Source organism: Sceloporus undulatus, chromosome 2 (assembly GCF_019175285.1).
Source record: "Sceloporus undulatus isolate JIND9_A2432 ecotype Alabama chromosome 2, SceUnd_v1.1, whole genome shotgun sequence".
Lineage (NCBI taxonomy): Eukaryota > Metazoa > Chordata > Lepidosauria > Squamata > Phrynosomatidae > Sceloporus > Sceloporus undulatus.
In genome coordinates this window covers 235,345,006-235,357,365 of record NC_056523.1, presented here as the reverse complement: position 1 = coordinate 235,357,365, position 12,360 = coordinate 235,345,006, and positions in this window count along the sequence as shown.

Here is a 12,360-nt window from a genome sequence, read left to right as displayed (position 1 = left end):
TCTGCATCTCCCACTCCCACCCCCAACATCCTTTGCCATTCCAGGGCCCTCTGAAATCCTGAATGAATGAAACGAGGCCCATGTAGACCCACAAGAGGTCATAAACTATGTCAAACCCATGTAAGATTGCCATAATTTGCAAAGTATTCTAATTATGCATAACATTCTAATCTCTATTCTAAGTATGCAAATTCAAGATGGTGAATCATAATGGTGGGGTTTGTGTGTGTGTGTTGTACTGTGCTGAACGGCACAGCCTGGAGGTGTATTGTGTGGAGCATATGCAAGGGGGATTTGGGTCTAACTGATAATCCATTGTCTGCAGGGAAAACCCTTAAACCTGAGTGATGTTGTCCTGCTTATCTCTACTGAGGGCAGCACAGCACAAAGATTCCAGTCTAAAGGTCACACAATACCAGTCAGTCAGTCACAGCAAAGGGCAGAGGCAAGAGCATAGTCACAAGGCAAGTCCGGAGGTCAGATAACCAGAGTATTGAATCAATGAGCAAGGACCACAGGAACAACAAGACTGGTTGTTGGCTGCAAAGAATCTCTGCAGCTGGAGGTCTTTTAAAAGGCCTGTGCTTCTCTCAGCTGAAACCTATTAACTCTCCTCTTGGCTTCTAGCCTGGAAGAACACCTCAAAGACTCCTTGACCTGTCTTTACTCCACAGTCCTAGCATCTGCAGCTTAGAGTCCATAGACTCTAAGGCGCCTTACAGACGGGCCTAAGCGGCACCATCGTTGCGCCAGGAATACGTGCGAGGGGCGGCGCTTCCGGACGCGCCTTGCCCCTCGCGCGTATTCCGTACGGCAAGATGGCGGCGCCCTATACAGACGGGCGTGGCCATCTTGACGTAACGGATGCATAGCATCCGGACGTCTAAACCCGGAAGAGACGTCGCGAATGCGCGCTTTGGCACTTGCGACGTCTCTTCCAGGTTGCCGGAAGGAGTGCGATTTTCGCGCTCCTTTTTTACAGCACGGGGGAGTCGCACGGTTTGGCTGCAGCAGCTTCCCCGCGCTGCAACCGGCAGCAACCCAAGACTGCCCCTTTTGGGCGGTCTGTAACGGGCCCATGTCACACCCAGGGCAGTCCATGACAGGTGTTTTTTGCTTTCAGTGGCACTGGTTTTTAAAGAGCTTTTTATTATTTTTTCTGTATGTTTTAAATGAATTGCAATATTGTTTACATTTTAATTACATCATATATTTTTTAAAAAATCATTAGGTTTTTTTTATAATCATAAAGGGGGAAAGAGAAAGGAAGAAAGGAAAATGTGGGGGGATGCATAAGATATGTACATGAGCTAGGCATATACATAAATATATGCTATTGGGTAGAAGATACATATGAACACCTCACACACAGCGTCTCTGTCCCTGCCGGAGAGGCATGGTTGAAACAAGTGATCACATTTTACTGTATTGCCTCTATTAGAAGGATATGCTTTCTCTGTTTAAATATCTGATCTTGGAAAAGTTCCCAGGCAGATTCAACAGCTTTTATACCTTCTCCATTCCAATTCCGCTAAAGTATCTGTGCTGAAGATGGTAAACTTCTGTATGCTGAGCAGTACATTGGACAAATCCCATCATGATTCTTGACAGTTGTAAAAACGTGTCTTTTGTTGAACAGATTTTTCCATTCCTTTTCCAGCCATCTCCTGCCAAAGAGAACTGAAACATTACGATGTCATGAAGTAAGGCATGCTACTCTCCAGCTCCATTTCTGTTTGGTTTTCTCATGCAATAAGGCTCAGAATTTAGCTAACTGTTCCATATTCATGATCACTACTCATTTTTGACAGTATTGTCAAATCATAATTCCCCTCACCTACTTTATTGGGCTTTATCTGCATGAAGAGAAACAAACCCATTCTGCCAAGACTGGGACCACAAATTAATGATCAGGTTTGGGGAGGTTGGGCCAGGATAGGTTACTTGGTTAAATACAAAGTAGCTGATACAGAATACTGACCATTAATTATTTATTCAAGTGTATAGGATGTGTAAAACAAAATAGAGGGTACTTCATAGATGGTTTGATGATCCTCTTTTCCTACAGTGGTGTACCAAATTAGGGTCTAGAGTAGTAGTTAGAAGCTTTCACCTGTCACTGGGAATTCTAGGCATCTGCTATGTTGTTTTATTTTCACTGCAATAGCCTGGAAATGAAAAGCAAAAAGATTAACAGAGCAAGTATGGATGGTGCTGTTTTTTAAAGGAGGGCCCAGGACAGATGCCAATGATAGAACTTGCTGGATTTTGGGATCCTGGGAGCTGCTTGACAAAGTCTGTAGAGGATGCCAGCCCAGCAGGTTAATATTCTTGGGAGGATATCACACGACTGAAATTGGAAGTATAATCCAGTGTCATCCTGAAGGCAATCATGCGTATTCACGTTATTGTGTGAAAGGTTACCACATGCGATCGCTGGCAGTCCGAACGCAATCACGCATCAATCCACAATTAAGTAAATTTGGTGAACTAGCGAAGTCACAAACCCTATTCCTAGGCAACTTTGCACTCAGTGTGCTGTTGTTTGGTGTGATGTGCATGTCTCCTTTGGTCCTGGTTTCCCCCTCCCCCCAATCTGGAAGGGGGGGTTTCTCATGAATCCACGCTGCAATTTCGCTTCAATTTTGCTTCCACTTGTCCTTCAGCATTGTTGAGGGGGGCTGCTGCCTGCTAATTAAGAGGGATAGACTGGGAGCTATTAGATAACCATTATATTCATGTTTTAACGTGACGAGAGTGAATATATGCTCATTTTAACGTGAATAGAGCATGTTCTTTCAAACATTCTTCCCGCCCGCCCCCCCTCCAACCTCTTTTGTAAATTGTGGGGTCCCTTGGTTCCTCTCTCTCACTTGCCTAAATATGCTATCCTCCAGTCACCTGGAGTCTCACTGAGCATGCGCAAGGGTGCCAATTTGTAACTAAAAACCCACCGATGTGATGGCTTACTTTGCACAGAATCTGGGTCGCATTGGGGAGGCCATTATAGCGAATTGAAGGTGTGATAAGTAATCACGTAATTGAGTAAATTTTTGAATTGACCTCACTATCTTCTCTTTGGAAATTGAGAGCCTCCCATCCTGTTTGATAAACTCCTTAGATGATGGTGTACATGCTGCTGTACTTGTGTGCATTTAATTCAGCTGAACAACCCATGTTCAGTTTTAATTCATCTCCACCGAAAATTGGGTACATGAAATATGTTCCTAATAATTTGAGGTAGACAGAAAAATGCTTTAGGGACTGGCCTTTATTGACTTCGGAATACAAACTAACAAGGTTGCTTTTTACATGATCAGTTTGAATTTATCATACTACAGCGAGAACTCCTAACTGGATCCTACTGCAGTTTTAAAAATGGTCTCTGTACAAAGTCAGAACTCTCTAGGGCTACAGACTGTTTTATCTGTCCACTGATTCTAACACAAATCTTTGTTTGGACAATGTTTCAAACATGCTCACTTGAGAGAGAGAGAGAGAGAGAGAGAGAGAGAGAGAGAGAGAGAGAGAGAGAGAGAGAAATCAATCCTCGTAGTTCAGAATAGTGGTCGTTTTCTTAGCCCAAGGCAGGGGACTGGTAACTATGTTTTAGCCATGAATTTTAAATTCTCAGTAGGCTAATCAGCATGCTAGATTTCATTTTGGGTTTCAACGTGCAGGGAAAGAGATCCCCCATGTGTATGTATGATTGCTTTGTAAGTGCAGACTCCGGGAGGGAAAATATATGTAGATCAGAGAACTGGAGGCCCCAAACATGGTTCAGCAATGAGCTCCTATGTTCTTTAATCCAGTTCTGATTATGATCTGTACATTTCTGAATATGACATAGGTACAAGTGGTATAGCTTCAGCTCCATAAAGCTGCAGCTGGCAGACTGCCTCAGCTCCAAGGCAATCTAATTCTTTTTTTATCCCTACCCTGGTCCTGTTGTGCATTAAGTTTCCTTGCTTGCTTGCCCACAGTAATGTGCAATAGGGTTTGGCAGCCTGCAATGCTACTAAATGCAATCAATGGAGCCCATTGTTTTACAATACCATATCAGTATGGCAGGCAGAAACCATAGTGATCTCCTCTGAACTGTTCTGTCCACATTTGGGCAATCGCTATAAAACACACATGTTGTTAACTGAACACTCACAATAGGATGGCAGACCCAAATCAGAGGTTCTCTAGACTGGCCATAATAAACACTTCTTGGGTAAAGTGTGTGTGTGTGAGAGAGAGGGGGGGGGGGATAAAGCCAGGAAGGATAGGCAGTGCAAGAGGGATAGGCTGGGAAGAAAGGGGGGGTGGTGGTGGTTTAAGACAAGAGGAGGCAGAGATAAGAGAACAAAGACTTCCTTCTCCAAGTGCTTGAATGAATGCACATTCTATACTCTGGCACTCTGTGTGTATATGTGCCTGTGCACATGCATATGAAAACCTGAAACTGAATTTAACAGATATGTAGTTGAAGGAATGTTTTATCCCATCTAAAAACTGGTTTTTACATTCCTCACCACACACAAAAAAAATGAGATTCAAAACAGGCTGTCCCTGCACTTTAAAATAACCTAATGTTCTTGACTACATGATCCCAATCATGGATCCTAGAACATGGAGGGGGCATAAATTCCCTAAGACTTGGGTGGAGAGAATGAGTCCCCCCACAAAAAATGATCAGGCAAGGTTGGACCCCTAAGGCTTTGGCTTTTCATCTAGTTGAGTGTCCTCAGGAATTATCAAGCAGAAGTATCATACAGTAAATGGTCACTATTGCTTTCATGATACTTGGTGCTGTAATCTTTCTTGTTTACAATAAGCCTTACTTCTTTTCAATTCCTGCACTGCTGCTGTGCTTCAACACACACGATTCAGTTTCCCAGTCAGAGGGGAAGGGGGAAGGCTAAATTGGCTACTTGGGTTACTTATTTCATCTTGTATGAGAAGAAGAGGGAGGGGAGAGGGGACAGATTTCCCATGGTAATCACTTCTGTCTACCTGAGGAGGGGGTCCAGAAATGGGACAGGTAATAGCAGTGTTAGTAGAGAGAGTTGTACAGAGAGTATTCTTTCCCATTCAGCGGTGGGACAAAGAGGATAAACCTCCACATGTTTCAATCCATATTGTACCAAGCATCCTTTCAAAGGACATAATTATAGTGGTATGATTCCATTTGATCCGCCATGGCAACATCCCGTGGTATTTGCAGTTGAGGAAGTTACTTAGAATTCTCAGCCAGAGAATTACTTACTCCAGGATTCCACAGGATGATGCCATGGCAGCTAAAACACAATCTGAGCACTATAACTGTGTAGTGTGGAAGGGCACAGGTGCAAGAAGCCTTAATACACACGCATTTTTCATGTAAAGCATGTGGACTACCATGGAAATCTTACCTCTCAGGTTTTGGCTAACTCAGCGATTTAAGAATACTATTGCTGAAGTCAATTAAATACTCTTTGTTTAATTCAATTTAATTTGGCTTCCAGGAATTACCTGTGTTAGATTAATATAGGGGGAGTCCAACCCCTTGCCAGTGCAACAGTTCACAATGAAAGGCATCCCCAATGGGCTGGACACAGCTAAGGTTAACCCTGAGAAGTAGCCACCCATATTCTGCTTGAAAAAGTCCAAAGAAGATGAGTCTGCCACCTTCTGAAGGGGTTAACATGATTGCTGACTTCAAATTAATTCAAGCACTGCCACAAAGAGAAGGGGACAGGCTTGTTCTCTGTTGTGCCGGAGGACAGAACCAAGTCTAATGGTTTGGTGTCAGATTTTGACTGACCATCAGAAGGAACTTCATGACAGTGACAGCAGTTGGGCAATGGAACCAATTGCCTACAGTGGTGGTGGGGTCTCCTTGACTGGAGGTCTTCCAAAGGAGGCTGGACAGTTGTGATGCTCTAGCTCCGTGATTCCTAAACTCTGGTCTTCCAGGTGTTTTGGACTTCAGCTCCCCGAATCCCAGACTATTGGCCAAGATGTCTGAGGCTCTGGGAGCTGGTGTCCAAAGTACCTAGAGGACCAGAGTTTGGGAGTCACTGCTCTATCTGGAGATCTTACATTGACTGGTGGGGAGAGTTGAACCTGATGGTCCATAAGGATCCTTTCAACTCTATAATGCTTTGATTCTATGAAAGTTAAGCATCCTGCCTCATTAAATTGATAGTTCTACCACGGGTAAACTGCAGCAAGAATGCTAGTTGGTTAGGAGAACATTCGTCATATTTGTTTCCAGTCAGTAGTCTTGCTACTTTATCCTGGTTTGACCTCGCCGTTGCCTATTTTGCGTGATTTCCTTGTTAAATATCACTTATTAATGTGGACAAATTCCTGTGGTTCATTCAAGCATCACCTTTCTCCACAGGTGCCTGTCTGTACAGGAAAAGCTTCCTCAGAGGCCCGTCTCCAGGTTGCCATACTACCTGAGGCCCTGGTGGCTGAGGTTTACTGGGAAAGGGCCTACTCAATGGTACTGCCCTCGCTGTACAACACTTTCCTCAGGGACACACACCTGGCACCTACTTTGATGACATTTCAGTGCTAGATGAATACCTCCTTTATCCCCCCCCCCACTTCTTTTAATTCAATCTTTTAACAACTTGGCTAAAGTGTGATATATTTTTTTCTGCTGCTCTTATAAATTTGGTTAGTCGTACTGTATTTTTTGGTGTGTATATATTACTTTTAACGTGTCCTAGTACATTATGAAATTCTGTAAGCCTGACTGTGGATTTGTTTGTGAGGAAGACATTTCTACAATACATACTGTACATACATACAGACAGACTAAAGAGGCTCCCCAATTCATGGCATAGGATAATTCGGAATTCTCTCACACCTTGTAGAAAAATAGCTCCTGCGGTTTTGCATCTGGAAAACTGCTTTGACTCTTACCCTCTCCAAGAGAGGCCTCAGGCTATGGAAAACCAGAAAGAATATGAACTGGCAAAAAGCCCAGATGAAAAGCCAAAGCTTTCAAGACTGCAGGCTGGGCCTTGTGGCTAAAGCGTTGCAAAGCTTTTACTACTGCCTTTATTTTTACTACGGATGTCAACTGATTTAAAGACTTTTTAACTGATTAATCGTGTCCCTCTTAAGCAATTAAGAAATCAACTAGATGTGAACAAATCTGTGCATTTCCAAAACTCAGAATATAGGTGCTTTTCTGAGAAGTTGAGGGACGTGTGGGATACTTTAAAACTAAATAAAGAATATAATTTTAAAAACGGGGAGAGATCATCTCTAATCTTTTTCATTCTAATTACCTATTAAGGTAATATAGTAGAACTAAAACATGACTAGGCCACTATTTTAAAAAAAATTAAAATGGCTTTCAGCAGTTTATTAACTACTGTTTTGGTTAATTAATTAATTTATAGGTGGTCACAACATTTTCTATATTTTCTTCTTTATACAAAGTGTATTCATCAGAAAATATAAATTTTTTAGCATTTGGAATGCCTCAATAAGCATTGTAATAATGCCTATTATAAAGGAAAGCCAGTTCAGGAGGGCTCCAAGACCTGAGGTTTCCAGGCTGAAATCTGATTCTTAGGGGCAACCTTTGGTCATGTCTTTTAGTCTTACGCATTATGTAAATATTAACCCCAGTTATTCCCAGTTTGTTACTCAGAGAGAGACAGAGACAGAGAATGAGAATATATTTTCCTGTTTGGAAATTAAGATAGAAATCTTAGCTAGAAGTACTGTTTCCAGATCAAGGTGACATACGATTAGATTATTTCTTCTAATTTAGTGAGGTGGAATACAGAAAATTTAATCTAGTTTACTTGCTTTTAGCAAAAAGGTGGATTCAGAGCAGAGTGGAAGATGAGTTCTGACACCACAATAATTAGCAGGGGAGGAAGTTTACTCAGGCTTCATCTGCGCTGCAGAATTAATACACTTTGACATTGTTTTAGCTAACATGGCTCAATGCTATGGAATTATGGGATCTATAGTTTTGTGAGATATTTAGCATTTCCTGTCAGAGAGCTTGGACAGCAATAATCAACAAATCCCAGGATTCCATACCATAGAACATTTCTAACTGTATTTGTATTCAGCCCAAGTGAATACATAGATTGGCCCTGAGGTGTCTTTGCAAGTTGCAGCAGCAAATCAAGTAAGATGTGCAAATTTTAGCAAGAGGCTGCTCTAGTAGCTGAGCATCTGCACAGTCCTTTCCTCTTGCCCACAGTTGAACCCACAAAAACTGGAGAATCTGCACCCTTGTCTTCTACCTTTAGACTTGGTGCTATGCCTGAGATCTGGCAACCCTACTGTTATGTATGTCTATCAAAGTCTCCTGCCCTCACTCCCTCAGTGAGCAACATCTGTCTATAGAAATATATCTCCTAATTAGGCATTTTTTCCAATACTAAAATTGTCCTTGTACTTATTGCATGTAAAATATGTGGTCTACCACTGAATTTCATTGCCTAGGATTCAGCTAAATAATAATCAGGAATATATTTTTTTAAATTCCTCCCGTGTCGTATTGTAAAAAAAAAAAAGCTTCTCCTGAAAAAACCAAAACACCTCAGAGAACTGGCTGAGAGAGTGACCTGAAATGGAACATTAATAAAGCATTATATAAAAGTGAATTTAGTAAAAGACTTTCACCTCAGCTAAAGAGCTACTCTTGCAGCTCCACAATAAAAGTGGAATTTACAACTCTATTAACAGTGTGGTTTAACCATAGGTGCCTCACAGTAAAATATATGTGAGGATATTAAAATATAAATCTAAAATTGTTTTTATTAACAAACACTATGAGCTCAACAATTTAAACATATTTTCCCAAAACATGACTCCTTCATTTTCAAGGATAGAATAAAAGGTGAGGCAGGGACTGGACTGCTGAAAAATGTTTCTAAAGAACCATGACCACTGATGTGCAAAAAACTTTCCATCAAATCTCATTGTGCTATAAATGACTAGAAGCATGATCCAGCAAAAATAATGCCCCACTGATTTCTGTGGAAAGTACTGAAAGCTCCCTTCAACATTAATGAGAATAACAACTTGACCTGTGCATGTTTACTTAGAAAATAAACCATTTGAGTTCAGTGGAGCTCACCATCAAATATATGTGCTCCCATAAACTTCTTAAATTTGTGCCAAAGAAGGCCCTACACCATTTTGAGCTAAAACTTTTCAGCCTGGGAAAATATCCTCCACTTGTAGGTTTAAAAAACTGGAATGTACGTTGGCTATCCTTTTGAAGTCAGGCAGTCCCTCTCCAAAAGGTTTTCCAAGGCACTGGAGGCCATGGCTCCATACAGACAGGCCAAAATAAAGCTGCTTCAGGTCACTTTGGAGGTTTGCTGTTTAAAGGATGCATGCGTCCTAAGAGTCCGGAAGCCATACCAAAGCCACACTCCAGTCCTTAGGCTTTTGGACTCTTAGGACGCATGCATCCTTTAAACAGCAAACCTCCAAAGTGACCTGAAGCAGCTTTATTTTGGCCTGTCTGTATGGGCCCTATGACACCCATCCAGCTCTCTGCTCTCCTGTGGGGGTGTCCTGGCTTTAAAGCTGTGTTTTGTGAGATACTTTTGGTCACTGCAATGGTGTAACAATTATAATAGTGAGTTTTGATAATTACTGTATATAATCATGCATAACTCTAGAAATTTTATTGACCCCCCCCCCAAAACAAAACCCTGAGTTGACTTAGCCATGGGTCAATTTAAGTACAGTATTGTACTTTAACTCATAAAAAGGAACCATCCCCTGGTGAAAAGCAAGAGTGTAATCTGTCCTGGAAGCACTGACCCTGCTCTACTCCCTCATCCATCAACCTTTTAGTGTGAGCAAAAACAGTTATGCCTGCTGGAATTTTCTTAGGTCTTTGCTATTGTTTTCCTTTCCTTCATCCTTTAGATGCTTTGTTAAACGCCCCTACATTTTACTCTTGACTTACCCATAGGACATATCAAATCCATAATTTTGGCCCCCAAACCTGCCCTCAATTTATACATGAGGTTCACTTATGGAGATTTTCATACCAGTGCTTTACTGCTGTCAAAACGCTTGTAAAAGTGCGCATGTGTGAATGCCTGACACGCTTCCTAAATGTCAGGGAATCATCCACTCGCCTCCAGCACCTCTGAATTGTTCGGGAAGCAGCCATTTCCCATCAAACCCAAAGTTTCCATTAATGGGAAATGGCTGCTCCCTGAATGATTCAGAGACATTGGAAGTGAGAGGATGATTCCATGACATGTAGAAAGCACATCAGGGCTTTCACACACACGTGCTTCCTAAACATGTTACCAGCGTATGAAAATCTTAATAGTCAACTACATACAGTATGTCATACATTCAGCGTAAAAACTCAATAAAATGCCAACCCTTATCTGTATTCTACAGGAGCCATTTCAGGAATTTCCAGTTCGATGTAAACCCACAGTTCAGATCATTTGAAGTGCATAAGTGGGCATGTTGGAGGAACTACACCATGCCCTATTTGTATCTTTCCATGTAAAATTATTTCTATAAAACTGTGTGGGGTGACTTTTCAAGATGGAATCAAGATGTAAGGTTGCTAATTCCCACCTGAATTCCTCAGACACTAAATCATCTTTAAAAGTCATTCCAGGGCATTATGGGAAATTAAAAATGGCATATGGCCACAATGTGGGCCAAGTCAATGCAATCAGTCCACTGCCATCTTAAAAAATTCAGCTCTACTCTGGCCAAAATACTATACCTTTGCAGCATAAGAATATGACTGTGAGAATTGCTGGAGGGTTGTTTAGCATGATGTCTGATTTCCCCTTAAGGTGGAATCCTAGGCTGGGAAGGCTGGTCTCTCCTCTGCTTAGACAGTGCTTTATACCCACTACTCCATCACTTTATGCAAACTCAGCCACAAACATAATACATGCATACAGCCTGGCATACTGTTAGTGGTATACACAAGTATAGGTTAACCTTACACCTGTGTATGTCTATTTTTGGTCACTGTGGAGGTTAGTATCCCCTTCTTCTCTCTGCAATGACCAAGGTCTCCCCCTGGAGCTATAATAAAACTGCTGAATCTACCCAATGGCTATTCTGTAGTACAGGGAGATTGCAGAAGCACCTGGCTATGTCTCCATAGCCAGAAGCAGAATGAGGGCATTAGCTGCCCAGACCTCAAAAGATCTCAGCAGATGATGTATTCACTTTGCATCTGGCTATGAGATCATAGCCAGGCACATCTATGATTCCCTTCACTTGATCTCCACAAGACATAAAATGTGTGGAAGGGCTTCACCTGGCAAGTGGGGAAAGGCTCAGGCTAGCATTGTTCCACATGTGGGGCTACTAGTTTACATCTTTCCCCCAGAAAGTGGATTTTGATCACAGATATAGAGGTAGCCAATGCTCTGAATTAGAAATATTACTCTTCTACGTGTGGTGTCAGACAACTTTCTCTTTTGCCTGTTTTCAGATGCCACCAAACAACTGATGAAAGCGTGCATGCCACCAACTAGAGCCAATGTGGAATTAGTTTCGATTGTGCAGGTTATGCATAAATATTAAATCAGTGGGACATTCTCTATCTCTGGCATCCAGTCATGTGACTCTAGCAACTCACAAGTAGGTCATGAAACTGATCCTCATCCCATGTTTAATGTCTAGTAACACCACAGAACCTGGAACCAATTATGGCTAGTAGCAATTGCTATATTATTCTTTGTAAATTCTTGATGAATTCATCAATTTAATTTAATTTGCTAGTGGTCATCACTATACCTTGTGGTAGGAAGTGAGAAAAGTAGGAGAATCTACCAGCTGGTTTCACTTAAAATGCCCCTAGAAGACCCTACTTCTCTTCAAAGATCTAGTACTTCTGTAATAAGAAAACCCTATGAAATTCCTGAAGTCACCACAGGTTGGCAGGCAAGTTGATGGCGCACGCACATACACAGATCTCCCTATGTGACCCTATTTAAGCTTTCAGATCTATGGGAGAGGGCCTTCTGTTTGTCTCACTACCTTCTCGGGATGTCTGTTAGGAACAAGGGGAACTACATCTTGTTGGCAGCTTCAGATTTAGACTGTCAACCCTAGGGAGGGCTTGGGTTACTCCATTCTTGCACTCCTGTTGCTGGCAACCCCAAACATTTCTGTTCTGTCAGGCTTTTAGAAAATGACTGTGATTGGAAGGGTATTTTAATGAACTTTAAATAAAGCACTTACCATATATATGTGTAATACATTTATATGTCATCACATATAAACCAGGACTCCTCATTCATTCAGACTTTTTTCAAGCGTTCTCTACAAGCATCAACAAGTCTTACCACATTATCCTTCAGAAGCCTGGTAGTGCATCCCAGTAGTTCATGGATGTAA